Raw genomic sequence first — 27,512 nt, 5'->3', positions numbered from 1 at the left:
AAGGCTGGATTTTACTGGAAAAATAATTGCAAGTCAATGGCACAGATTTGCAAGTCAGCAAGCAAATTCAGAGGATTAAGAGCGACATTGTGAGGTGCAAATTTCCAGAACTGGCTGCTCATTGACACTGCTCATTGTTTGCATCACAAAATCAGACCTTGCCTGTAGGCTGTCAGTGATTTTAGGAATTTTCTGGATATGTACATTAATTGCACATTAAACATTCCACAGAGAATTAAGTCTGGTATTTAAAAGCGCAAGCACTCTTCTGTCACTGTGGTAATCGTTAATACAGTGTTATCACCATTCTGGCCCAATCTGCTTTTGGCATGTAGGAAATTGTTGTTAGAGATTTAGAATGTTACATTTTTGAAGTCTTGGTTTTCTTCTTCATTTCTGGATCTCTTCTCTGTCTTTCTTAATCCAACCATTCTTTCTCTTTCATTATTTCTCCTTTATATACCTTATTTGACTCTAATTTGCCTCTTTCTCGGTTCCGGTTTCTTTCTCAAACCTTCAATCACATTTGTTGAGAAGCTACACTATAGATAACATGGTTCACCATGCTCCCCGAGTCACTGAGTGTCTTTCAGACAGAGATAGAAAGGTTATTAATGAATAAAGAGATCAGGGTTTTGGGGAGAAGGCAGGAGAATGGGAATGGGAAACATGGCCGGGATTCTCCCCTACCCAGCGGGGCGGAGGGTCCCGGCGGGATGGAGTGGCGTGAACCACGCCGGAGTGGTTGGCGCTCCGGCGACTGGCGTGGACGGCCTTTGGCGCCACACCAGCCGGGGCCGAAAGGACATAGCCGGCCGGCGTAAGTCCGCGCATGGGCTGGAATGTCAGCGGCTGCTGACATCATCCCCGCGCATGCGCAGGGGAGGGGGTCACTTCCGTCTCCGCCATGGTGAAGACTATGGCGAAGGCGGAAGGAAAAGAGTGCCCCCACGGCACAGACCCGCACGACGATCGGTGGGCCCCGATTGCGGGCCAGGTCATCGTGGGGGCACCCCCCGGGGCCAGATCGCCCCGCGCCGCCCCCCCCAGGACCCTGGAGCCCACCCGCCGGTAAGGTAGGTGGTTTCATCCACGCCGGTGGGACTGGCATGACAGTGGCAGGACTTCAGCCCATCGCTGGCCGGAGAATCGCCGCGGGGGGCCCGCCGACCGGCGCGGTGCGATTCCCGCCCCCGCCGAATCTCTGGTGGCGGAGAATTCGGGACACGGCGGGGGCAGGATTGACGCCGCCCCCCCGGCGATTCTCCGACCCGGCATGGGGGGGGCGGAGAATCGCGCCCCATATCAGCCTTGATCAAATGGCGGAGAAAATACGATGGGCCGATTCTGCTCCTCTATCTTATGGTCCAAGATACCCCTTTGCCCTCGCCAGACTGTGAACACCTCACATTCGAGTAGGTTACAGTGCAAAAACATGGGGCCGGAAAACACGGCAAGCCACTCAAAACTCCATTGACTTGGGCGGGACTGAAAAATCCCGCCAGTGGGAGGGGCCATAAAATTCCACCCCTGCCACCTGAAGGGTGCAAGAAACAGTCGAACTAATAGCACATGTTGCCAGTTGGCCTGCTGAAACAAGATCTGGCCCAATTCAGGATTTAAACATGAAAAACTGGGAGGAATTTCAAAAATAGCCCAGTGAAAAGTTTTCTAGCTTTTCTTAACCATACAGATACAAATGTAACATGCCATACTATTACTGGAAAGTGAGCCCTGTGAAGCAAAGTGGATAATGCAATGGCCTTCAGTTCATAAAACAACATCAGAAATTGGCAAAGAATTACTGACGTGGAATAGTGCTTGAAGTTTCTGTGGTATAATTCAAATGGAGTTACCTTCTTCTGTGAAACAATTGGAAAGCAGTCTGTCCTTCAGCACCACATACTTTGGAGCTGCCATTGTACTGACAAAGGGTGATTAACTGAAGCGTCATGCCAAGAGCGATTTGATATGGGCGCGATTTAATGGAAATGTCCTGTCAAAGGTGATTAACTAAAGCGCCATGGCAAGAGCGATTTGATATGGGCGCGATTTAATGGAAATGAAACAGTTCCGTGTCGGGCGCATTTAGCCGGGTGTTTCCTGGCTCTTGCAGCACCGAGAACGACCCTGCTATTAAACTGGACCCTGCTTCATTTCTGGGCCTTGGCGAAGAACGCTCCGCCAAGGCCATACTTAGGCTCACTTCCTGCACTAGCGAGCTCTGCTTGGCAGTGCAGGAAGTGATCGGCGCTCCTATCTCTAGACCCCGCACCACAGCCTCCGGAACCCCGTAACACACCAATTAGGAGGTCATTGAGTCCCCACCTGCACCGCTCATAAAGGCAGGGCATCCCGGGGCCCGAGCCCGGCCCTCGCAAAATACAACCAGGGCAGCTGGGCTCTACCAGCCTTGAACCCTGGCAGTGCCTCTGCCAGTCTGGCAGTGCCATGGTATCCCAGTGGCATCAGGGGTCCCAGGGTACCACCCTGCCCAGAGCCCAGCCACTCAGTGCCCCCCAATCATCTGGGAGGCACCCCCAGTGCCGGTACACCTGGTCAATGTTTGTGGAAACCATGTGCTAAACGGCACCCACTCAAAGTTTCCAGGGCAACGCCATTTGATACCGGGTGCTGAGTAGGTCAGGCGTAGACATCTTCAAGTGAGATGAACTGCTGGACCCCGACCTCAATGGGTGGGATCCAATTCGCAACGCTTCGTCCATTCTCATTAGATTTCATAAGCAAAGGCGAACCTCAAATTAATGCCCAACACCTTAATACAATTAACCCCAGTTGGTGCACAAGTAGTAAATAATGGGATACTGATTTGATTTTACGTGCAAGGAATTTAGCTTTATTAAACCTAACTATTTTCATTTTCAAAATCAAAGGCAAATAGCCCCCCAGTTCTGGTAGAATATTTCAATTTTCTGAGCATAATAAAAGGGCGCGATTTAACCATATGCGCTGAGAAACTCAATGCTATCTAACGTGACTCGGGTTAGATTCGGGACCTCAGCAGGGAACTCAAAGCCGAGAGGCCTCACTTAGTCCCGTTTCCTGCACTGAGGAGCCCTGCTTACCGAAACTCTTCAGTGCTGGGAGAGATCATGGCGTCCCCATCTCTCGAGCCTTGGAGCGACACCTGAACACCTCCCCAAGCCCCAACTCACTGTGATGAGTGCCATCCTGGTAGTGTCCCTGCCAGCTAGCAGTGCTGTTCTGGCAACCGTAGCAGTGCCAGGCTGGCACCCATGTGGCACTGCCAGGGTGCTAAGCTGGCAATGCCAGGGTGCCCTGATGACCAGCTGTGCCAGGGTATCACCCTGTCCAGAGAGCATGCACCTCGAGGCCTCCAAAGCCCTGGGAGATCCTCGCCAAGTGCCGTTCCGTCTGCTTCCCATTTGTGGAGACCAGCACTGAATGGTTCTTACCCAAGGTCTGCAAGGCAAAGGGGATAGATCCCAATGCGTTGGTTACCTCAGGGTATTGCATATTAGAGTAAGACTAGCTGTCTTGCTCTAATATGCAGATTTGCCAAAAGGTGATCCCGCGCACAATGGGCAGACTTCACATCTTGCGAGGCATGGCGAGCTGGGTAGAACCCATCATATACCGACTCTTTGCGCAGTTTTCGGTGCAGCATGCCCAGTAGATCACGCCTAACATCTTGAAGACTTGTTGGTGGAACGCTACGGAGGGAGCTCGAAACTTGCTAAATTGACTCGCACCTCAGAGACTGGTGGAGTATTGGCAAATCAGATAATAATAATAATCGCTTATTGTCACAAGTAGGCTTCAATGAAGTTACTGTGAAAAGCCCCTAGTCATCACATTCCGGCGCCTGTTCAGGGAGGCCGGTATTGAACCCACGCTTCTGGCCTTCTTCTGCATTACAGGCCAGCTGTTTAGCCCACTGTGCTAAACCAGCCCCGACCAGCCTACAGACTTCATGGTGGCACAGTGGTTAGCACTGCTGCCTCACAGCTTCAGGGACCCGGGTTCAATTCTGGCTTCGGGTGACTGTGTGGAGTTTGCACTTTCTCCCCGTGTCTGTATGTGTTTCCTCCGGGTGTTCGGGTTTCCTCCCACAGTCCAAAGAAGTGCAGGTGGGGTAGATTGGCCATGCTAAATGGCCCCTTCGTGTCCAAAAGTTAGGTGGGGTTACTGGGCTACGGGGATAGGGTGGAGGCATGGGCTTAAGGAAGTCTTAAATAGGGTGCTCTTTCCAAGGGCCGGTGCAGACTCAATGGGCCGAATGCCCTCCTTCAATACTGTGGGGATTCTATGATTATTCCAATTACATTGGTTGTCCAGGGTAGGAGACTGAGCATTCCTGAGTAAGTCAGTCAGTGATAATGATTTTTTTTAATGGTGTTGTTCAACAACACTTAACGAACACGGAGCTCTCAGAAAATGCTTTCAGACCAGCAAACAATTGAAATGATGGCCCAGTTGGCACTAAATTACACTCCATTAAATAGCTGTTATTACAGAATAAACAAAATTAATATAGAGGCGATATTTGTGGTCACGGCCTCTTCTCAGAACTGTTTGACGGTCAGCACTTTGCACTGTATACATGAGAACTGCACCAATTATTTGTGGGGATGATTATCATAATCATACTTCCATTCTGTAATGAAAATGGACATCAACGAAGAACAGCACTCTGACAATGTTAAAAAAAAACCTGACAGTTAATGTGGGCTTAGAGTGGGAAGAACTGATTCATAATTTATATGAGAGCCCACCCGAATGAATTAGCTGACAAATCTGCTGCCGGTTTCAAAATAAACTAGAGTTAGATTTTATGCCAGTGCTTGGCATGCAGCAGGCAATATTGTGAGCGCTGTGCCTGTGATTTCCCGCACTTTTATTTAATTGCCTGTTCAAAAGTTTTGAAAAATGTTCCCCCCTGAGGTTCATCCCTGCACTGTGTTGATTTTGCAATTTGTAGCCTTTGGGTGAAGAAAGGATCTAACATGACAGTGATACCCCTTTCCCACTCTCCTTACCAATGGGAATCATCCTGCCCCAGTCTCTGTCTAGGTTCACACGTAAAGAATGGGCAAAGTGGCAGAGAATGACTAGTGGCTGAGGGCCCACACCTCAGCTGTGTCTCCACTGTGTCAACAGAAAAGGAGAGAAAAAGGGATGAGGAAGGAAAGCAGGAATGCCATAAAGTACTTTCTGTGCTGCAATATAATATGTACCTGTTCTTAAATCACATCAATTGTATCTCCTATTGTCATCCATCTCATTGTAGCCAGTGAAACATCTGCAATGGAAGCTGCACCTACTCCTGATCACTACTTCTGGTGTCCCCAAAAGATCTTTCCTTGATATCCTACATCTCATCTGCATGACATCCATGTCACATAATCTGAAATCGACTTCAGAAATGCCACATCAAAACCTTTCTCGCCCCTCAACTTTCGGTTATCATGCTGCATGTTTGATATCTAACACTGGATGAGCAGAAACTTCCTTCAATTAAAAATTAACAACACAAGTCACTGGGCAAGATTCCGCACTCCCCGTCCTGCTCTCATAGCCACATATCTGTCATTGGCCTGCTGTAGTGTTCGAGTGAAGCCCAGTGTAAACTGGAGGAACAGCGCTTCATCTTCTGCTGAAGCACGTACAGACTTCCAGACTCAACATTGAGTTCAACAACACAGACTGTGAACTCTCGCCTCCACCTACAGTCCATTTTTATTTCTCTCCACTTATTTTTGTTTCTTCCTTCGACTTGTTTCCGCCGAGATTGTCCAGTATTATCTGTTTTTGTTTCATATTCCAGCATCCACAGTAATTTGCTTTTAGCTCCACTGAAGTAATTGGCTGGGATTTTCTGACTCACCCACAGCGTTTTGTGGTGGTGGAGGCTGCCTGCCATTGGTCGCCAGGAAGATCTTCCAGTCCCGCTGCCATCAACGTGGTTTCTCATTGTTCGCACCTTCCACCGCCGGGGAGCCTGCAGCAGGACCGGAAGATCCCATCGGCGGGAATGGTTGGAAAATCCTGCTGGAGTTTAATGTTCCACCAGTGCCATCACCTATTTCCAGCTCTGTAACATTACCAGACCCAATCATTGCCTCGGTTTATCTAATGATAAAACCCTCATTGTCAAATCTAGATTACACATGCCAGGCCAGCCTCCTAGATTCCACTCTCCATAAAATAGTCGTTTTCAAAACTTTGCTGTCCATGTCTTTATTTGCATGGAACTCTTCTCCGACGACCCCAGTGCTCATTAACCCTCATGGACTCCTGGTTAAGCCATGTCTCAATCTTTAAAAAAGCTTTTCCTTGCTTTCAAATTCCTCCATGCCATTACAACCGTGTCCCCATCCCTCACCACCCATAATCTCTATAATCATCTCCAGCTCCATGACTCTCCAGAATATTTACACTCCTTTAATTCTGGCCTCTTGAACACCTTTGGTTTTATTTGCTCCACTGTTGCCCTGGACCTCCTTTCTTAAGCTACTTTAGCTCTCTTTCGGCCTTTGAGAAGCTCCTTGGATTCTATCTGTATGGCCATGAGTTGGTCCATGTGTCCTGAGATCTTTGCATGTGACTTGGTGCCAAATTTTGCTTTACATCACTTCAGTAAAGTTCCTTGGAACATATTACATAAAAGGCGCTTTATAAATACATGCCCTTATATTTTCATGGCTGAATGCTTCCACACAACACAGCAGCTCATAAATTGCTCCTTGATATTCAAAAGGCATAACAAATGGGGGAATCCAGTTGCTACGGAAGACTTTACACTAGGCAGATTATCGTGGAGACAATACCAAAACATTGACCTTCTTTTGATAAAATGTAATGATATTAGCAACATCAGCCTGCTTCACAACCATGTGTCCAAGAGCAAATTCTGGGAATTTAATTTTTCCATAATTTGAATACATTCAACATAAAGAATTTGAATCTCCGAGTGATTAAACATTAGAACTGTGCCACGACAAGATGGATAAGTGATAAATTTAAAACATATTGCAGAGATTTATTTTTGAAAACATCAAGGGTACCGATGTTCCAAATAAAGGGAAAAGTAATCTGTATGCTTGGAGAAGAACACTTGACACAACCTCTGAAAAATATTCTGAAGGCAAGTAGGAACAGGTTTGTTTTGTTACCTGTGCAAATGAAACACAATTTCAGACAAAAATGGAAGGTTTGAAAATTGCCTCAACTGTCAAAACCCTGCAGATAAAGGGCAATTAAGGATGGGCAATAAATGCTGACCTACGCAGACACCCACATCCTGTAAAAATGAATATTTAAAAAAACTGAAGGGAACATGAATGACAATGGAGTCTTTGTGAAGTTGTTCTGGTTAAAGGACGTGCTTCCAGTGGATGAAAAAGCCTCAGGCAGCATAAACAAAATGTCCCATTGAAACATAAAAAGGCTGAAGGATCCTGTTAAAAGGCTGCTTTAGCATAACCAGTTGTTTAGTTTGGATTGCTAGAGAAAAAGTATCTAAGTGCAGGCTTCCTGTACTTACCTTGCGAAAGTTGCCTCTCCCATCCTGTTGGTAAAGTACAGGCACACTGCAGGTCTGAACTGTTTTTGACCTCGGTCCTACAGTACAGAAGTGTAGGTGGTTATGTTACTATCTCCTGCGAGGAGATGGCAAACCTGGACCCAATCCTTTATAGGGAGGAAGGAAATGTTAGCACAATTAGAGGGTGGAAAGTTTCCTGATAAGTTTGTGATTTTCTTTCGCAAATTTATTTAATTTTATATGTCACTTTTTTTTAGCTTATGTGAGTTAAATTGCAATCCTTATCAGCTATCATTCTCCCTTCTACAGACCTAATCTTGACTCCCTCAAATTCAGGGGCAGCACATTTGAGTATACCTGGTTCAAGACTGGCGTCGCCCTTCAACCTTGTGGTAATTCACCACTGTGTAAATATATGTGTGCCTGTATTAGGGGATGTACAGCAGTACCTGTATTACAGGTTTGTCGGTAGCCCCTGCCGGCTGGCTCCGCCCACAGGGAGCGGTATAAATATTCATGAGATCTCCTGAGCTGCCATTCTACCAGCTGCAGTCGAAGGATAAACATTTCACGGTAATAAAGCCTCTTTAGGGGGCAGCACGGTAGCATGGTGGTTAGCATAAATGCTTCACAGCTCCAGGGTCCCAGATTCGATTCCCGGCTGGGTCACTGTCTGTGCGGAGTCTGCACGTCCTCCCCGTGTGTGCGTGGGTTTCCTCCGGGTGCTCCGGTTTCCTCCCACAGTCCAAAGATGTGCGGGTTAGGTGGATTGGCCATGCTAAATTGCCCGTAGTGTCCTAAAAAGTAAGGTTAAAGGGGGGGTTGTTGGGTTACGGGTATAGGGTGGATACGTGAGTTTGAGTAGGATGATCATTGCTCGGCACAACATCGAGGGCCGAAGGGCCTGTTCTGTGCTGTACTGTTCTATGTTCTATGTTCTCTCTTGTACCGATTCGAGTCTTTATGTGCAATTGATAGCGTATCAAACCTCTCTTCCTTTTGTATCCATCCGTGGAAAAACTCTGAAATTTGCTACTGCCCTTTCAAACTCCCAACGTTCTTCCATTGCCACACATGCATGGCAGTTATCAATTTTCTCAGCAACCCCCTTAACATTGCAGTTCATGCCATCAGCTCCAGCGTAAGCTTCACTATTTCCCAGCTGTGCCCTAGTGCTCTCTACTTCAAATCTGAAGGAAACAGACCAGATTGCACCTGGTGCAGTCAAAATGCAAGTTACTGCTTCATTGCTGCATGCGAGGCATAATCACCCATTATCAACTCTGACTTACCAAAAGAAAACATGAGGTTTCCTTTGAGTCCCAGAATTCTATAGTAATTGGCAGCGTTGGAGGAGAGAAAGGCCCAGTTGAGTTAAACTGGAATTCAAAGGTAACCTCATGTTTTCTTTTTCGACGAACAATGCTGCTACAAACGCCATGACCCTCCATCCTCACCTCTAACGACAAGTCAAAGCAGAGCATGGATTTCTCTGTCAATAAATTAAAGACCGTCTAATCAGGTCCCTCAAGTTCTTTCTGTTCCCCTTGCTCCTAAGTCAAACACTGTCAGTTCCACTCTCACCCTCAAACATATTTCACTTTAATTTCCCCCTACTTCCCTTTCCAAGCGAATCTTGTCCATGAGACACTCTCTGAGGCTGAAATGCTCAACTCATTTAAAAGGTACTTGGATCTGCACCTGAAATGCTGTAAACTGCCAGGGGCTGGAAATTGGGATTTAAAGGAGTGACTAGGTTCTTTCTTTTATCTTTTGTGGCCGTCACAGACTCGTTGAGCTAACTGAACTCTTTCTGTGTTGTGACGTTCCTGTGGTTCATGGTTTTAAACTGAAGAATGGAGTTTAGATAGTGATCAGCTATGATCTATCTAATTAAGCGGTGGACCAAGCTCTGGGAGCTGAGTGACCTATTCCTGTAAATATGTTTGACCTTTATGTATCTGTGGAAAGGTGCAGTTCTGTGATTGCTTAAATAAAGAAGGCCAAGGTAAATAAATTGTGCTGGTGATAAAATCAAAAGAAGGAAATAGTGCATCTGTAATGAATTCAATTTCAATTTGTTTAAGAGGAGTTTTACACTGAACAGAGCATTTTAGATTTTATTATGGAAATGTGCAACTGAAATTGATTAAATTTGTTCTTGAAAATAAAGTGCAGAATTATAATCAAGCAGCTGAAAGATAGTTGTTTCCTCCCTCTCGTTGAGATAAATAATGGGTGAGAATATTTGGAAGTGGCCTAGCCACGTAACTATCTAAACACAGGTAACTGTTAATGGTTCAAATTACTCTTTTTTCCAGAAACTTTCAATACAAAGTAACATGCTATCAAAGCTTTTCATCTTGCACTCATCAGGACAGAATTCGGAAGAATACCAATTGTAAAAGGGACAACAATTGATACTGCATATGAAGAGAATATTAATTGGTTGGCAAATGGAATCTGATTGGTAGAGACGTTGCGCCCGGGAACGGTTAACTACCAAGCTTTTATTTAAATACAAACCAGGTAGGTAGATTCTGGTCAAGCATTGCCATGGGGAATGAACCAAAAAGTGGCTATCTGCCATTCTTTTGTTTAGTTGAAAAAGAAACAATGAGTGGACATGTTCTTTCTGTGTGCAAGCGATAGGACCCTGTGTGTGAATATATGTAACTTCTAGCATGAGTAAGTGGGCCACACTGCGAGCCACACTGATAATCTTAAATTGGTTGTCAGTTAAGCAAGCATTGTCTAATCACATCTAATGTTGGACATTATGTGGGTATAGATACAAGTGGTATTCTCCGCTACCAGGATGTTGCCGTCAAGCCAAAAATACTTTTTTTATCATAGAATTTACAGTGCAGAAGGAGGCAATTCGGCCCATCGAGTCTGCACCGGCTCTTGGAAAGAGGACCCTACCCAAGGTCAACACCTCCACCCTATCCCCATAACCCAGTAACCCCACCCAACACTAAGGGCAATTTTGGACACTAAAGGCAATTTATCATGGCCAATCCACCTAACCTGCACAGCTTTGGACTGTGGGAGGAAACCGGAGCACCCGGAGGAAACCCACGCACACACGGGGAGGACGTGCAGACTCCGCACAGACAGTGACCCAAACCGGAATCGAACCTGGGACCCTGGAGCTGTGAAGCAATTGTGCTATCCACAATGCTACCGTGTTGCCCGTACCGTGATGCTGCTATCACACAAATGAATAATGTGGTAAATGAATTTCAATGCTGGTGTGATGCCAGCTATGTAGGCCGTAGGCCTCAAGGACTGGCAGATCATATCAAACAGCACATCCTTTGGCTGTTCGCAACAGGCAAAATACTGACCAACCCCAACCAGCCCGTGATTGCAAAGCTCAAAACATTCGTTTTGCTAGCGTGTCTCTTTTTTTAGCAAGATCAAAATGACTACTTATCAATAAAAGTAATGAAGAGTACAGGCTGCAATATCAGGTTCCTAACCAGGAGACCCATGTTCAAATCTCCAAAGCAAAGGATATTTACACCTGGCATTATCCAAAGAGCAAGTCTGAGACTTTGGGCAGGATTTTGCAGCCCTTCCTGCTGGGAGGATCTTCTGGTCCTGTTAAAGTTATGGGCGAGCCATACAAGTTGCCATTGACTTCGGCAGGAGTAGAGGATCCAACCGGCAGCTAACGGCAAGTCGCTCCCCAGCAGGAAAACCCATCACGGATGAGGGCTGGAAAATTCCGGCTTTAAAATAGGTTCTGAAGATGTCTGTGAATTCCTTGAGCTCCCCCCACACCGCAAAAAAAAAATAGAAAACATTCAAATTGGGGAAGAAAATGAGGATAACAATGTTTGAAAGGGGGAGCTGGCCACGTATTTGATTATTTTTTCTGATTGACAATTCACTATGTGAAATTCAGCACAACTCTCAAAGTGAGCAGACTGGGCTCTCTGTTTATTTTTTTGTCGAGCATGGAAAGGTAATAGGAGCCTAAATGTTACAATTGTTGGATTAACTGGAGCATTTCATCACAGTCTGTGACACATAACAATGGAGGGAACAAATAGGAGACAACATAGTCCTGTAAATAGCTCAGTAAAGAATGAGTTCAGAAGCCAGATCTATATTATATTGATTTGCTTCAGCAGGTTTCATCACTGCCATTCTCTCAGATGTAGTGAATGAGAATTTCCAGCATTTGTTGATGCAAATTGAACCCCCCCCCCCTGCACGAAGAACCACTCCTGAAAAATAATCACACATATCGCCCACCTTTTCTCAAACACCTCTGCAGGAAATTGCACGGGTCACCCAACCAAGCTGCTACCCCCCCCCCCCCCCCCCCCCCCCCCCCCCCCCCGGTGGTGATGTTGACTGCCACTCCAGTAATATTCGCCTACTTTGCCTCCATCGATTCTTATATGTCCAATTAATGAATAACTTGCCATGGGAAATTATGTGAAAGAAACAAAAGAAATGGTAGTCTTTGCAAGCCTTAATTAGCTTCCGGGAGTAAGGGGAATATAGATAGCAACAAATGTCAGGTAATTTCCTCAGGACTACACGGTGAAGTGGAAGTTGGTTTCCACTTGTTAGGTTCTTTATTCAAGCATGATAAAAACAGAATGTTGAACAGATGCTGATTTTATGGTGTGCACCTTTGGATTGTTAATGATGTGAATAAAAATGGCATGCCACAAAAACATCCGTTAATTAAGATGGATTGTGAATAGGTGAATGATAAATGGTAAAGCACTGGGCCACTATAGAGCTTCCTAATGTAGTTAGTTTAAGAGGGTACGGTAGATTCAGTTTTCCATTACTGGAAAATTAGAATTCAAGGAGCTACTCAATGCATGATAAGGATTTCATACTCCTCCATTCGCTATAACTATTCTTCCCTATCTAATCCCATTTTGCTCAACACAAATTTGGATCATTTTCTTGTTATCTAACTTCATGGGCTCCTCTTCCAATATTTCTACTATCTGGTTTTGGCCCTACCCATCACATTAATCTAAGTCGCTAAAAAGATCCTTTGTGACTACAACTGAGGTGCAATATCGCTAGACGTGTTTTGGTGTTCAGTACAGTTAATCACTTCATCCTCCTATACCGTTGTTCTGTTGTTGTCCAGCTTTAGGAGACCGCTCACCCTTTGTTCCATCCTTGTTTGTACCAACAAGTCTCCAGAAATGACGGGCGGAATTCCCCCATCTTAGACTAAGTCCCATGGTGGGCGCGGAGAGAGTTTCCTACTGTGCAAGCCAAAGGGAAACAACACCATGGGTGGGATTGTCCGCCCCACAAGCCACATTTTCCGGGCCTGATTCTCCATTCAGCAGCCAGCTAATGGGGTTTCCCATTTTCGCCATCCCATGCCATTAGGAAACGCACGGGGGTGCGTGTGCTGCTGGCGAAGCGGAGGATCCTGCCGACAGATAATCCCAGAGCATATCTTCCAGCTCTGATGTCATTAATTAATCATCCGGGAGTTTTGTGGTGTCGTCTGTCGCAGAGTGAGCTTGAGCCGTCATATCTGGGTGCTGTATTTAAAAGGTGCCCAGAATCATTCACCCACCATTGAAGAAAGAAGATGATCCTTTTGAAGAAAGAAGATGGTCCTCCAGAAGAAGGTAGTTGGACCATCAGAAGGAAAAAGATGGACCTCCTTAAGGAAGAAGATGGACCTCCTTAAGAAAGAAGTTGGATCTTCTGAAGAAAGAAGTTGGACCTCGTGAAAAAAGAAGATAGACCTCCTGAAGAAAGAGGATGATCATCCTGAAGAAAGAAGATGGACCTCCTTAAGAAAGAAGATGGACCTCTTGAAGAAAAAATTTTGGACCTCCAGGAAGACTCTGAGACTGGAAGAGGGATCTTCTTAAATACACTAATTGACAGATGTTTCCCCCACCCACTGCTTGGTGTCCCAGAGTCCAAGGTCACTGGCAGCTTCTATCCCGAATTCTGGAGGCAGCCCCAGGCCTTCTTCAGGTCAGCCCTGATTTCTGCACACCACATTGGGGCAGGCGGGTCCTGGACTGTCGTGTTTTCCCACTGAACGTCATGGAGAATTGGGCATGGGGGGAAGATCACGGTTGAGCCCTCATCTGCATGCCATTAGTGGGATACGAATAGTTTTCACTCTGGCCACCAGTGAGTCACCGATCCACCATGGGGGAGGGAACACCATTGGAAGATCCCGTTTTAAATTCACGGCAGTATGAAACCGACTTTTGGACCTCTCACCAAATTCTCCCTCCAGCCGTCATTGATTCTGCAACAGGGTCATGGGAGATTTTCACTCCGTGTTTCCAGTTACACTTGTGCTGTCATCCACAGCACCTTACAGTCCCGTCCTGTTCCCCTTTTTCTGACCTCCTATGACAAATATGCTGTTGGGCGCATTGCTCCACCAGCACATTGCAGGCACAAGCGTCCCTGATCAAGGTATCATTTAGACGGGCTTCATAGTGGCACAGTGGGTTAGCCCTGCGGCCTCACGGTGCCGAGGTCCCAGGTTTGATCCTGGCTCTGGGTCACTGTCCATGTGGAGTTTACACATTCTCCTCATGTATGCATGTGTTTCACCCCCACGACCCCCAAAGATGTGCAGGCTAGGTGGATTGGCCACGCTAAATTGCCCCTTAATTGGAAAAAATGAATTGGTTACTCTAAATTTATAAAAATAAAGTTATCATTTAGACAGTTCATAAGAAATAGAAATAGGAACAGTCAATAAATCCATCAATCCTGCTTTGCCGCTCGATAGATCATGCCTGATTTGCGGCCTTAACACCATTTTCCTGCCTCTTCCCCCATAATCTTTCATGTCTAGATCAGCCTTGAATCTATTCTCCGTCTCCTCCTCTTTTGCTCCTGTAGAAGAGAATTCCGAAACCTAACTTCACTCTGAGAGAAGAAATTCCTCCTATGTCTTCTTTAAATGGATGAGCCTGTATTTTTAAACTGTACTCCCAGTTCCAGATTCCCTAACAAGAGGAAGCATCCTCCCAGCATTTATCCTGTCAAGCCTCCTCAGCATGTTATATGCTTTTAAAATATAACACTTTGTATCGATGTGAAGTAGTTTCAGCATGATTTGGTGCAAATGCTGGTGGAGAAAAATGACAAATATTTTAAATTATTATCGAGGCTTTCTTATTGAATACCACTGGAAAGTATTAGACAAAGAGGTGCTTGGATTTTTAAATGTCCATATCTTACCATGTAGTTTCTCTTTCTCTTTCTGCAACATACAGTTATTCATTCAAGAGGATAGACTGTCTGTCCCCAGTACACTCAGTCTTTTATTGGTCAATTAATCATCCCTTATACATCATTCCACTGAGTTTTGGGGACAATTGTGTCTCCTCCAATAGCATTGTAAAAAAAAAAAACGTCAGCCAAAACTGCACTATGACACAGTGGTTGGCACTGCTGTCTCACAGCGCCAGTGACCCGGATTCGATTCTGACCTTGTCTGTGTGGAGTTTGCACATTCTCCCCGTGTCTGCGTGGGTTTCCTCCGGTGCTCTGATTTCATCCCAGTCCAAGGACATGCAGGTTAGGTGGATTGGCCACGCTAAAAATTGCCTCTTAGTGTCCAAAGGTTAGGTGGGGCTACGGGGAAAGGGCAGAGGTGAGCCTAGGTGGGGTGCTCTTTCAGAGGGTCGGTGCAGACTCGATGGGCCAAATAGTCTCCTCCTTCACTGTCCACATTCTATAATTCTGCTAATGATGTTGAGCAAAATTTCCCTGCAGGCTACTGTACCCCGCCATCAGGCAATGATGTGGGTCATAGTAACTTAATGCGATTTTCCCTGGACTGACCAATTAAGGGTCAGAGAGCTAGTTGTTGCCCAAGTAATGATGGTAGCTGAGTTCCCAAAAGTGGAGGGCCAACCAGAGGTCTTACAGCTTGAAAGCTGCAGAAGGATGCAATGGAAGGTAAGTGAGGCAGCAAGGGCTTCAAAATGAAGACATGCTCTCTCCAACATCTTTATGTCTCAAAACAACTGTTAATTGGTTCCGAGAGGGGGGCATTACCAGAAAGCATGTGTAACCCCCTTTAGTACTGTAAGAGATTCTAATGGCCTTAAACTTTCTCAATTCTTTACCTGTGACGTCGCATCAAATTAATTACTGGATTAATAGAGACCCATTGCCAGTGAAGGTTAAACATATGATACTCCATGGATGGTGGAAGAGAAAGTTTTAGAGGAAATTAAGCCTTTTCACCTCAGGAAAGGCAAATTAAGTTGCGACGATGGTGTCATCCTTTGAGGAACGAGAGTGGTTGTCCCCATACAAGGAAAAGAATCATTTCTTGATGAATTGTATAGTGCCCATTCGGTAACGTCCCAGGTGAAAATGCTGGCGAAAAACTACTTGTGGTGGCGTGGAATCAATGCGGATATAAAAAGGGTTATGAAACAATGTGACCCCAGTTATACCAGAAGTTGCCTACCGCAGTTCCCTTGGAACCATGGGAATGGCCGGGTTGACCTTGGGTGAGAGTTCATGAAGATTATGTTGGCCCATTCGTGGGCGTGATGTTCCTTTTGCTGGTGGATACCCATTCAAAATGGATAGAGGTATTTGAAATTAAGACAACAACTTCATACCCCCCAGTTCAGAAACTGCGCCACGGTTTCACCACTCACAGTGCACCAGAAGTACTTTTTTCAGATAATGGAACCTCTTTCACAGATGTGGAATTCCAACAGTTCGTGACATTTAACGGAATAAAACATATACAAACTGCATCATATCGCCCCCTCATTGGCTGAACGCGCAATTCAGAAATTCAAGGCTGTCTCAAGAAGCAATCACCTGCATCACCAGGAATCAAGATAGCATGTTTTTTGTTAGCCTACAGGACTACCCCACATACCACTACTGGCATAGCCCCAGCTGATTTGCTGATGGATTGTCGCTTGAGAACCAGGTTGAGTCTGGTAGTTCGAAGTGTGGCAGGGAGGGTGGCGACAAGGCAGAGTTGTCAGAAAAGGAACCATCATTTGTCAAATGTGGAAAGAGCATTCGAGATAGATGGCCTAGCTTTTGTAAAGAATTTTGCAAGAGGGCCAAGTTGGGTCCCTGGAGTCGCGATGGCCAAGACGGGGCCACTGCTCTATGAAGTGAAAGTGTAGGACAAGGTTTTTGGAGAAGCACATCGATCATTTGCGGAGAAGGGAGCTGCGCTCAAGGGCTGGTGATCCAATTGTGCCGGCAAGCAATGTTGTTGTGTATCCCAATGAGTGAAGTGACCGATCACCCAGTGGCAGGCCAAAATGTTGCTCCCACTGGAACTGAAAAAATAGTGGATAATGGTGTACTGCTGTCAAGAGAAAGTTCCAAGGAAGCAGGTCCAACCAAAGCTACCTCTACAGTGGAAACTTGACCAATTGAACTACGTCGTTCCCAGAGAAACAGCAAGTCCCCTGACACACCCGAGTGTCGGATGAACTGTGTTAAAAATGGTTCATTATTTTTAACGTTTTGAGAGTTGTATAACTTATCAATCTACAAAGTAATAGGGGACTTAAAGGGAGATGGATGTAGTAGCTTGCCCCTCTGAGGGGCGCGTTTTGTAAAGATCATGTGACCCAGTCGGCCAATGGGGAATGAACGGGGCGATCTCAGTGCAGATTGCAGGCTTTTCAGCCAGTTTATTATTATAATAATAATCTTTATTGTCTTCTAGAAGTAGGCTTGCATTAATACTGCAATGAAGTTACTGAAAAGCACCTCTGGCACCTGTTCGGGTACACAGAGGCAGAATTCAGAATGTCCAAATAACTTAACAGCACATTTTTCAGGACTTGTGGGAGGAAACCGGAGCACCCGGAGGAAACCCACCCAGACACGGGGAGAACATGCAGACTCCACATAGACAGTGACCCAAGCTGGGAATCGAACTTGGGACCCTGGCGCTGTGAAACAACAATGCTACCCACTGTGCTACTGTGTGGCCATTGTGATCATAGTGCTGAGGTGAAGACATTGTTGATTGTGCTATGCATATAGTTTGTTTGTGAATAAATCCTTTGTTGTTCATTAGCCAACTGGTAGCTGCCAATCATTGCTTTTGCTACACATGGCAAAAGACTTTTTAAAAATGTGCTCTGCGAATTTATAAGTTTATTCTTTGCTGAGCATCACAATTCTCTATATGTTTCCTTTACAATAGCTTGAGGAAAATGTGTTGAAGGTCTTACTGATCTATCCACTGAAAGGCCAATATTTATTTAATTCTTTCTTGAGATGTGGGCACCGCTGGCAAGAGTAGAATTTGTAGCCCATACCTAATTGCCTTTGATGGAGGTGATGAGTCATCGTCTTGAAGTGTTGCAGCCCATTTGGTGCAGGTACACCCACGGTGCTGTTAGAAGGGGAGTACCAAGATTTTGACCCAGCTGATATAGTTCCAAGTCAGGGAGTTGTGAGATAAAAGCAAACTACTGCGGATGCTGGAATCTGAAACCAAAGAGAAAATGCTAGAAAATCTCACCAGGTCTGGCGGCATCTGTCGGGTGAGAAAATAGCTAACGTTTCGAGTCCACATGACCCTTTGTCAAAGGGTGGTGTGAAGTTTGGAGGGAAACTTGCAGGTGGCGGGGTTCCAATCCATCTGTTATTCCCTTGTCTTCCAAGGTCTTTGAGGTCAAGGTTTTGAAAGGTGCTATCAAAGGAGCTCAGGCGAGTTGCTATGGTTCCAACACCTGAGGTGCATTCCGATTCAGCACATAAATCGTATCACCCTTCCATCTGCCAAATCTCATAACCTCTCTTGTTGCTAAACTAAATTGCACCTGCCATTTCTGTGTCCATTGATTAACTGTTAATTAGTTCACATTGATATTCATCATTTGCTGCTGGTCCCAATTTTAATGTCATCTGCAAATTTCGACACATGGCACATGATTCTGTCTGCTAAATCATTTAAAAATTGATAATCAACAGCTGTCCGAAGACAACTTTGTGGTTTTCCTCTGGTAACTGGCTACCAAGCAGATTTGTATCCATCCGGCATATAGAACATGTACAGCACAGAACAGGCCGTTCAGCCCTCGATGTTATAGCTTTGTTGTCTCGTGACCAGCCATTTGTAAATGCATTTAATACATTCCCATCCATACTATGGACTTGGACCCTTTGGTTTTGCCTATTGTATGGACAGTGTAAAATGCCTTCCTGAAATCCAGGTAGATAACACCTACCGTCTCTCCCACATCTAGTAGATGTATTATCTCATCAAAGAATACATAAATGATTATCTACCACCACTCACAATATTCTGACTCTCACGTTAGCTGATGCTTTTTAAAATGCTCCTTTATATTGCTCTCATACTTTGAAATAGTTCCCCAACAGTGGAAGCAAGTCTTACAGATCTATAATTTAAATCTTCACCTCTATCCTCTTTTCTGAAGATGGGCGAGGTGTTAGACACGGGAATAGTATTAAAGTCATGAACTAATTTCGGCTGCATGGAGAGTTAAGAGTTCTATGCAGTAGCAACCACTCAGTACTGCCTGTTGCCAAGAGAACCATCTGCTCCCCAGCTGTTTAATATTAGTGAGAGACATTGCAAATTGTAGGTGGATTAGCATTAAGGTTATTATCGTTAGGATGGATTGACCTATTCATGCATGTTTATTACGGCTTTGAATCGGTTTGCGTATGTTTCATGAATAGATATTGACCTGTTCACCCTTATAATGCAATTGTATTATTCTGCAGTATTTGGGCTTCTAATGTGCTGAAAAAAAAGAAACAATTGGTGAAAAGGATAAGGATAGATGTAGTATGGTAATGAGTTACTGTCAAACATTATAAGGAGAAACTGATTGAAGAGAGAGTAGCAAGAAATATGACCACCCAAGAATAGAGTTTACATTTTGCATAAAATAGTTTTAGGGATTTGAGAAGTTTTTCATTAATATTCCTGTACCACAAAGCTCCATTGGTTGTCTTTCTGAATGGTAATATAAAATGGTCAGTTCAGCATAGCTGAGCATGAAATAAAAGCAAACAAAACCAGGGGACCCAGGAGAAAGGGGTTTCCTTGCATCCATTGGTAGTCACTACGGACAAGAGAGAGGAAGGATACATTCTAATGGACACTAGACACATTGTAATGTGTATCCCCTTGTTTCTGAGTTTATTCCTGGCACTCTCTCGCACTTTTGTATCAGAAAGCAAAGGTTCTTCACTTCCAGTACAACGCTAACACTTGTTGAAGTGCGTCATTTGCTCTTTTTAAGAACGCTGGCATTTAGTATCGGCTGTGCAGTATGCTTTAGAGAGCTGGCAACATAAAAACATCAGACTTACATTTTTTATGGTTTTGTCTTTACAAATTGGTGTCTGTATGCAACTTTTCATTATAAAATGGAAGGAAAGAACAGTACATTCTGGAATCAGCATTGATAAAATCACAACTGGCAAAAAGTGCATACAAGCAAACCCTTTGAACTGAGGTATTTACTTTAAATATTTCCACAACTATTAAGAAAAAAAAGCATAAAACTTGATGACATTTTGTTTTATTGGTATTGTCTGTCCTTCGAGGCATGGATGACCATATCTGTCATCTGGGGTGTTTGGTCGGGTGTGGGCATGAAGGTTACTGCGTCCAGAGGTTCTGCTACAAATGGGACAGGGTAATGCAGATGATAAAGTTGTTTGCTCAGGATTTCCTTCCCTATGCTTCCCTCCTGCCTTTAGAACATAGATAGAACAGTACAGCACAGAACAGGCCCTTCGGCCCTCAATGTTGTGCCGAGCCATGATCACCCTACTCAAACCCACGTATCCACCCTATACCCGTAACCCAACAACCCCCCCTTAACCTTACTTTTTGTAGGACACTACGGGCAATTTAGCATGGCCAATCCACCTAACCCGCACATCTTTGGACTGTGGGAGGAAACCGGAGCACCCGGAGGAAACCCACGCACACAGGGGGAGGATGTGCAGACTCCACACAGACAGTGACCCAGCCGGGAATCGAACCTGGGACCCTGGAGCTGTGAAGCATTTATGCTAACCACCATGCTACCCTGCTGCTTGTTTTCATAGGAGACTGCATGCTTTTATATTAGGTTGCGACAGATGCTGCAGTCCTGGGTGAGCTTCTCCCAGGACTCACGATCGATAGCAAAACCCCGAAGCGAAGGCTTCAGAGTGTCCTTGTATTGTTTCCCTTGAGTATCATGAGAACGCAACCCAGACCCCGGCACTCCACTGGAGGTTCACTTTGGTCAGCGGGTATCAGGCATTCCGGCTAAGTGACCAGTCCAGCTCACTTGTGTCACAATATGGTGTGGTTGCTTGTCAAGCTGGCTTGGTTGAGCACGTCAGAGTCTGGTATTTTGTCCTGCCACCTTTTCTTCAGCAGCTTCCAAAGGCAGCTAAGATCAAAGTAGAATGAAAACCGTTGCATACAGGCACCATCTTGTACAGACATAAACTACTGGTACAATAAGCGTATGTGCAATGCAGGCGTTCAGTTTTTGTCACCAAATGCAATTAAAATTAGTTCACTTATAGTCTCGACTCAAAAGATTATGATTCTTGATGCCAAGTCATTAAGGCTTCCTTAGAAAAGTGATCAGTTCTTGTACATGGTGAGGAATCTAACAGCTGAATGACGGATGAGTAAAATAGCTGGTGTAGAATATTAATATTGAATACATTTATCTCTTTCTTTACTCATTCGCAGGACGTGGGCATTACAGGTGAGGCCAGCATTTATTGCCAATCCCCATGACGAGGTAGTGGTGAGCCACCATCTAGAATACAACTGAATGGTTTTGCTTGCCCATTTTAGCGGGTAGCTAAGGCCAAACGTTTCTCACTATTCCTGCAGGTGGAAATCTTCCAGTCCTGTCCTGGCATCGGAGGGTGCGAACAATAGGCAAACCCTCTGATGGTGGCGGAACTGGAAGATCTGCGAGACTCTGCAAAACATGAAGGGTGGAAGGGGGGGGGGGAAATCAGATAGGTTTTTAAAACAACCCAGTAGTTTCATACTGACCATCACCGATACAAACTTTTCAATTCCGTATTTTATTCAATTAAACCATTGCCACGGTGGGATTTGAACACCTATATCCAGATCACTAACTATGCCTGTTGGATTCAAGCCCGGTAACATAGGCCCGGTAACAGGGTTAAATCGCTAGCTTTTAAAGCAGACCAAGGCAGGCCAGCAGCACGGTTCAATTCCCGTAGCAGCCTCCCCGAGCAGGCGCCGGAATGTGGTGACTAGGGGCTTTTCACACTAACTTCATTTGAAGTCTACTTGTGACAATAAGCGATTTTCATTTTCATAACCTCGGCACTACCATAGCCCTATGTTATAATTTACAGAATGATGTTTGCAAATGGCCACTGATTGTTCCTTTATCACAAATTCAGTGTCTACAAATGTAGCTAGTTGCTTTAAAAGCAACTCAAATTCCTTTCTCTGCAGGTGATGATATAACGTTCCGCATATTACAACAATGGCTGCATTCCAAAGTACATACCCTGTAGTACTTTGGGACATCGTGACTTCATAAAAGGTGCTACATAAATGCAAGTCTTTCTTTACAAGGAGGAAAAATGGAACTCGGGAAAGGGATAGTTCTGAGCTGGACTATCTGATTTAATTATTGACCATGCCACAAAGAAATGGGAGGAAGTACAGCGTGTAAATGTCACAGCACCAGTAATGTAATTTCACGATATGTACACATTTGTTATATTCATTCAAGGCAAGTGGGCTGCCTTGGCAAGGTTGCACTTATTGCCCATCTCTAAGTGCCTTTGCAAAGGGCCACCTTGCAAAGGGAATACAATCAAACAGCTTGCAAGACCATTCCAGCTGGTATTTAAGAGTGAACCACATTGCTGTGGTCTTAGACTCGCGATACAAGCCATGCTTGTTGAGGGCAGCAGATTGCCTTCCCTAAAGGACATTTGTGAACCAGGTAAGTTTTTGTGACATTCCGATAGTTCCATGGTCACTATAACTGATACTAGATTTTTAATTGCAGATTTTACGTGATTTTCTTTTGACGAGGACAAAAATCAGTATTGCACGCCCTCATTTCTTATTCATTTAAAATTTAATACCGTAAATCCCACCATTCACAGGGGCTACATTCCCGTGAATTTGGGCAAAGGTCGATATTGTAAATGACAAATATAATTTATAATGGGATTGAATTAGATAGGTTCCAGCCATCCCAAAATTTGACCATCTAAATGGAACAGAGGCAATAAAAACTATGGGCGTAATTTTCCTAGATATCGGGAAAGGCTGATGGCAGGCAGAAAAAGTGGCGTGGAAGACATCGGCAGAAATAGCGCCTTTCTCCACCCTGTTATATAGACAGAAAAGCATAAATTGGCAGATTGCACAACATGACACTGGCGGGGCAGACTCCGATTGAGCATGCTCCACCAGCAACTTAAGTTCTCGAAGATCGGGCGGCACGGTGACACAGTGTTTAACACTGCTGCCTTATAGCTCCAGGGTCCCAGATTCAATTCCGGCCCCGAGTGACTGTGTGTGGAATTTGTACTTTCTCCCCATATCTGCATGGGTTTCCTCCAGGTGCTCCGGTTTGGCTGGTGGTGATTTGACCTAAGGGTTACCACACCTCAGGCGAGGAGCAAGGTTGAGAAGACGGGACCTTCATGAATAACCTCAGCCGGCTATTCGGCCCTCGATGTTGCACCAACCTGCCATATGTTTATCCAATGACCATTTAAATGCCCTTAATGTTGGCGAGTCCACTACTGTTGCAGGCAGGGCATTCCACGCCCTTACTACTCTCTGAGTAAAGAACCTACCTCTGACATCTGTCCTATATTTATCTCCCCACAATTTAAAGCTATATCCCCTCGTGCTAGCTGCTTCCACATCCTTCCTATAATGTGGCGACCAGAACTGCATGCAATAATCCAAATGCGGCTGCACCAGAGTTTTGTACAGCACAATTCAGGTGCTTTGTTTTGAATAATTGGATCATTAACTGGAGCCCTCCTTTGATGCTGGTGCTCTACCCACATGTAGATATAGATAGATAGAACAGTACAGCACAGAACAGGCCCTTCGGCCCTCGATGTTGTCCCGAGCAATGATCACCCTACTCAAACCCACGTATCCACCCTATACCCGTAACCCAACAACACCCCCCTTAACCTTACTTTTTAGGACACTACGGGCAATTTAGCATGGCCAATCCACCTAACCCGCACATCTTTGGACTGTGGGAGGAAACCGGAGCACCCGGAGGAAACCCACGCACACACGGGGAGGAAGTGCAGACTCCGCACAGACAGTGACCCAGCCGGGAATCGAACCTGGGACCCTGGAGCTGTGAAGCATTTATGCTAACCACCATGCTACCGTGTTTAGTAACTCCTTTATTTCCTCTAATGGTGGATCTCTCCTGCTCGCAAAAGTTAACTTGGCATTACGACTACCATAAGCACTAACACTGACCCTTATTTTCTCTTCAGACTGTCTAATGTACCTGATTGTAGATTCATCCACACTATTTTTTCCCTGGCCAACATGGTAGCACTTGCACCACTTTTTTAGTTTATCTAAGATTATCACCTTTTTGTTCAACTGTCATCGCTTTACTCTGACTCTCTCATTTTTAAAAAAGTGTTGTACTGCAAAATACAGGTCAGGAGTTACTGCATCCTATAAATCACAGCAACCGACATGTGTGCAGTCCCTACTGGGGGAATACCCCCACAGAAACCTTGGCTTTTGTATCTTCTAAGTGCTGATTTTTCTTCACTTCAGCACCAGTACATGTTCAGGTACAAACTTTTAATGTTGAATTGTGAATAGGCGAGGATAGGGGGTCGCAAAGGTGACTGTGTGCACAAGGACTTTTATGCAGCTCAATGAACTCGCGAAAGAAGTAGCGAATGGCGGGATTTTACTGCATTTCCTCACAAACTCATCAAACTATTTTGTACAATTGAACACTCCACGGACAATTCTTGCATTTCCAGCTACATCCTGAATTCTCACAGCAAGTAGATCAGTATTATAAATCTACTGTGTTACTTGCATCGCGTATTGAATTACTGAATGTGAAGGTTTATAGAAGCACTAAGGTAGAAGAACTGTTCTAGCCTGTGATGAGGGACTATTATTTTTTTTAAAAATAATTTTTATTGGAATTTTTGAAAAATATATAACAACAAAACAATAATAACAATAATAGTAATAAACACCCCCCCGGCACCCATAACAACGCGTATAACAAACCCCCCCACCCCCCCCCCCCCCCCACCCCAATAAACAACAAAATAAATTAACAATAAGCAAATTAACTTAAACACTATCCCCCTAAACCCCCCCCCTCTCCCCCGGGTTGCTGCTGCTGCTGACCTAGTACCTTATCGTTCAGCCAGAAAGTCGAGGAAAGGCTGCAACCTCCTAAAGAACCCTTGTACCAACCCCCTCAGGGCGAATTTGACCCTCTCCAGCTGAATGAATCCCGCCATGTCATTAATCCAGGTCTCCACGCTTGGAGGTCTCGCATCTTTCCACTGCAGCAAGATCCTTCGCCGGGCTATTAGGGACGCAAAGGCCAAAACATCGGCCTCTTTCGCCTCCTGCACTCCCGGCTCCACCCCAACCCCAAATATCGCGAGTCCCCAGCCTGGCTTGACCCTGGATCCCACCACCCTCGACACCGTCCTCGCCACCCCCTTCCAGAACTCCTCCAGTGCCGGGCATGCCCAGAACATATGGGCATGGTTCGCTGGACTCCCCGAACACCTGACGCACCTGTCTTTGCCCCCAAAGAACCTACTCATCCTAGATCCGTCTATGTGGGCCCGGTGCAGCACCTTGAACTGGATGAGACTAAGCCTCGCACATGAAGAGGAGGAGTTCACCCTCTCCAGGGCGTCCGCCCATGTCCCCTCCTCAATCTGCTCCCCCAGCTCCACCTCCCACTTAGCCTTGATCTCCTCTACCGACGCCTCCCCCACCTCCTGCATTACCTGGTAGATGTCAGACACCTTCCCATCCCCGACCCACACCCCCGAAAGCACCCTACCCCTTACCCCCCGTGGGGGCAGCAAAGGGAACCCCTCCACCTGTCGCCTAGCAAACGCCTTGACCTGAAGATACCTGAACATATTCCCCGGGGGAGCTCAAACTTAGAACATAGAACAGTACAGCACAGAACAGGCCCTTCAGCCCTCGATGTTGTGCCGAGCAATGATTACCCTACTCAAACCCACGTATCCACCCTATACCCGTAACTCAGCAACCACCCCCCCCTTAACCTTACTTTTTTTTAGGACACTACGGGCAATTTAGCATGGCCAATCCACCTAACCCGCACATCTTTGGAATGTGGGAGGAAACCGGAGCACCCGGAGGAAACCCACGCACACACGGGGAGGACGTGCGGACTCCGCACAGACAGTGACCCAGCCGGGAACCGAACCTGGGACCTTGGAGCTGTGAAGCATTTATGCTAACCACCATGCTACCGTGCTGCCCCAAACTTCTCCTCCAGTTCACCAAGGCTCGCGAACCTCCCGTCAATAAACAGGTTTTCCAACTTTCTAACGCCCGTCCTGTGCCACCCCAGGAACCCGCCATCCATGTTCCCTGGGACAAACCGGTGGTTCCCCCGCAGCGGAGCCTCCACCGAGCCCCCCTCTTCCCCCCTGTGTTGCCTCCACTGCCCCCAAATGTTGACGGTAGCCGCCACCACCGGGCTCGTAGTGTACCTCGTTGGAGGGAGCGGCAGCGGCGCCGTTACCAGCGCCTTCAGGCTCGTGCCTCCACAGGACGCCATCTCCATCCGTTTCCATGCTGCCCCCTCCCCATCCATTACCCACTTACGTACCATTGAGATGTTAGCCGCCCAATAGTACCCAGAGAGGTTGGGCAGCGCCAGCCCCCCTCTATCCCTGCCCCGCTCCAAAAAGACCCTCTTTACCCTCGGACTCCCGTGTTCCCAAACAAATCCCAGAATGCTGCTGTTCACCCTCCTAGAAAAGGCCCTCGGAACAAAAATGGGGAGGCACTGAAACAAAAACAAAAACCTCGGGAGCACCGTCATTTTAACGGACTGTACTCTACGCGCCAACGACAACGGCAGCATGTCCCACCTTTTAAATTCCTCCTCCATCTGCTCCACCAACCTAGTAAAATTGAGCTTGTGCAGAGTCCCCCAGCTCCTAGCCACCTGTACCCCCAGGTACCTAAAACTCCTCACTGCCCTCTTTAGCGGGAGCCTACCAATCCCCTCCTCCTGATCTCCCGGGTGTACGACAAACAGCTCACTCTTGCCCAGGTTCAATTTATATCCCGAGAAACTCCCGAACTCAGCAAGAATCTCCATCACCTCCGGCATTCCCCCCACCAGGTCTGCTACATACAACAGCAAGTCGTCCGCATACAGCAACACTCGGTGCTCCTCCCCACCTCGCACCAAACCCCTCCACCTCCTCGACTCCCTGAGAGCCATGGCAAGAGGCTCAATTGCCAGCGCAAAAAGCCTCGTCCCACAGTGGAGCCTGAAGTACTCGGACCTCCTCCCATTTGTCGCTATACTCGCCATCGGGGCCTCGTTCAGCAACCTCACCCATTTAATAAACCCCACCCCAAACCCGAATCTCTCCAACACCTCCCACAAGTACCCCCACTCAACCCTGTCAAAGGCCTTCTCCGCATCCAATGCCACCACAATCTCCGCCTCTCCTTCTGCTGCCGGCATCATTATCACATTTAGCAGCCTTCGCACGTTAGTGTTCAGCTGCCTCCCCTTCACAAAACCCGTCTGATCTTCATGTACCACCCCCGGCACCCAGTCCTCTATTCTAGTGGCCAAGATGTTCGCCAGCAACTTGGCGTCTACATTCAGCAGTGAAATCAGCCTGTATGATCTGCACTGCAAGGGGTCCTTATCACGCTTCAGGATCAGGGAGATTAGCGCCC

General features: G+C 46.1%; 1 protein-coding gene across 4 annotated transcripts in view; it reads left to right on the top strand.

Moving 5' to 3' along the window:
- Window positions 1-27,512, top strand: part of LOC119955597 (dual specificity testis-specific protein kinase 2-like) — a 129,051-nt gene that overhangs the window by 7,838 nt on the left and 93,701 nt on the right. Inside the window, exon 2 of one of the 4 annotated variants that reach the window (XM_038781967.1) lies at window positions 9,905-10,057. The exons of 2 other annotated variants lie outside the window; for them this stretch is intronic. The gene's annotated coding sequence lies outside the window, so the exon portion shown is untranslated. Of the gene's footprint in view, window positions 1-9,849; window positions 10,058-27,512 lie in introns of all 4 variants that reach the window. One more of the 4 variants, XM_038781966.1, reaches the window with a different exon arrangement.

The sequence above is a fragment of the Scyliorhinus canicula genome, chromosome 21 (genome assembly GCF_902713615.1).
Source record: "Scyliorhinus canicula chromosome 21, sScyCan1.1, whole genome shotgun sequence".
Taxonomy (NCBI): Eukaryota; Metazoa; Chordata; class Chondrichthyes; order Carcharhiniformes; family Scyliorhinidae; genus Scyliorhinus; species Scyliorhinus canicula.
The sequence above is the reverse complement of the archived record's forward strand: the minus strand, read 5'-3'. Positions and strand labels throughout refer to the sequence as shown.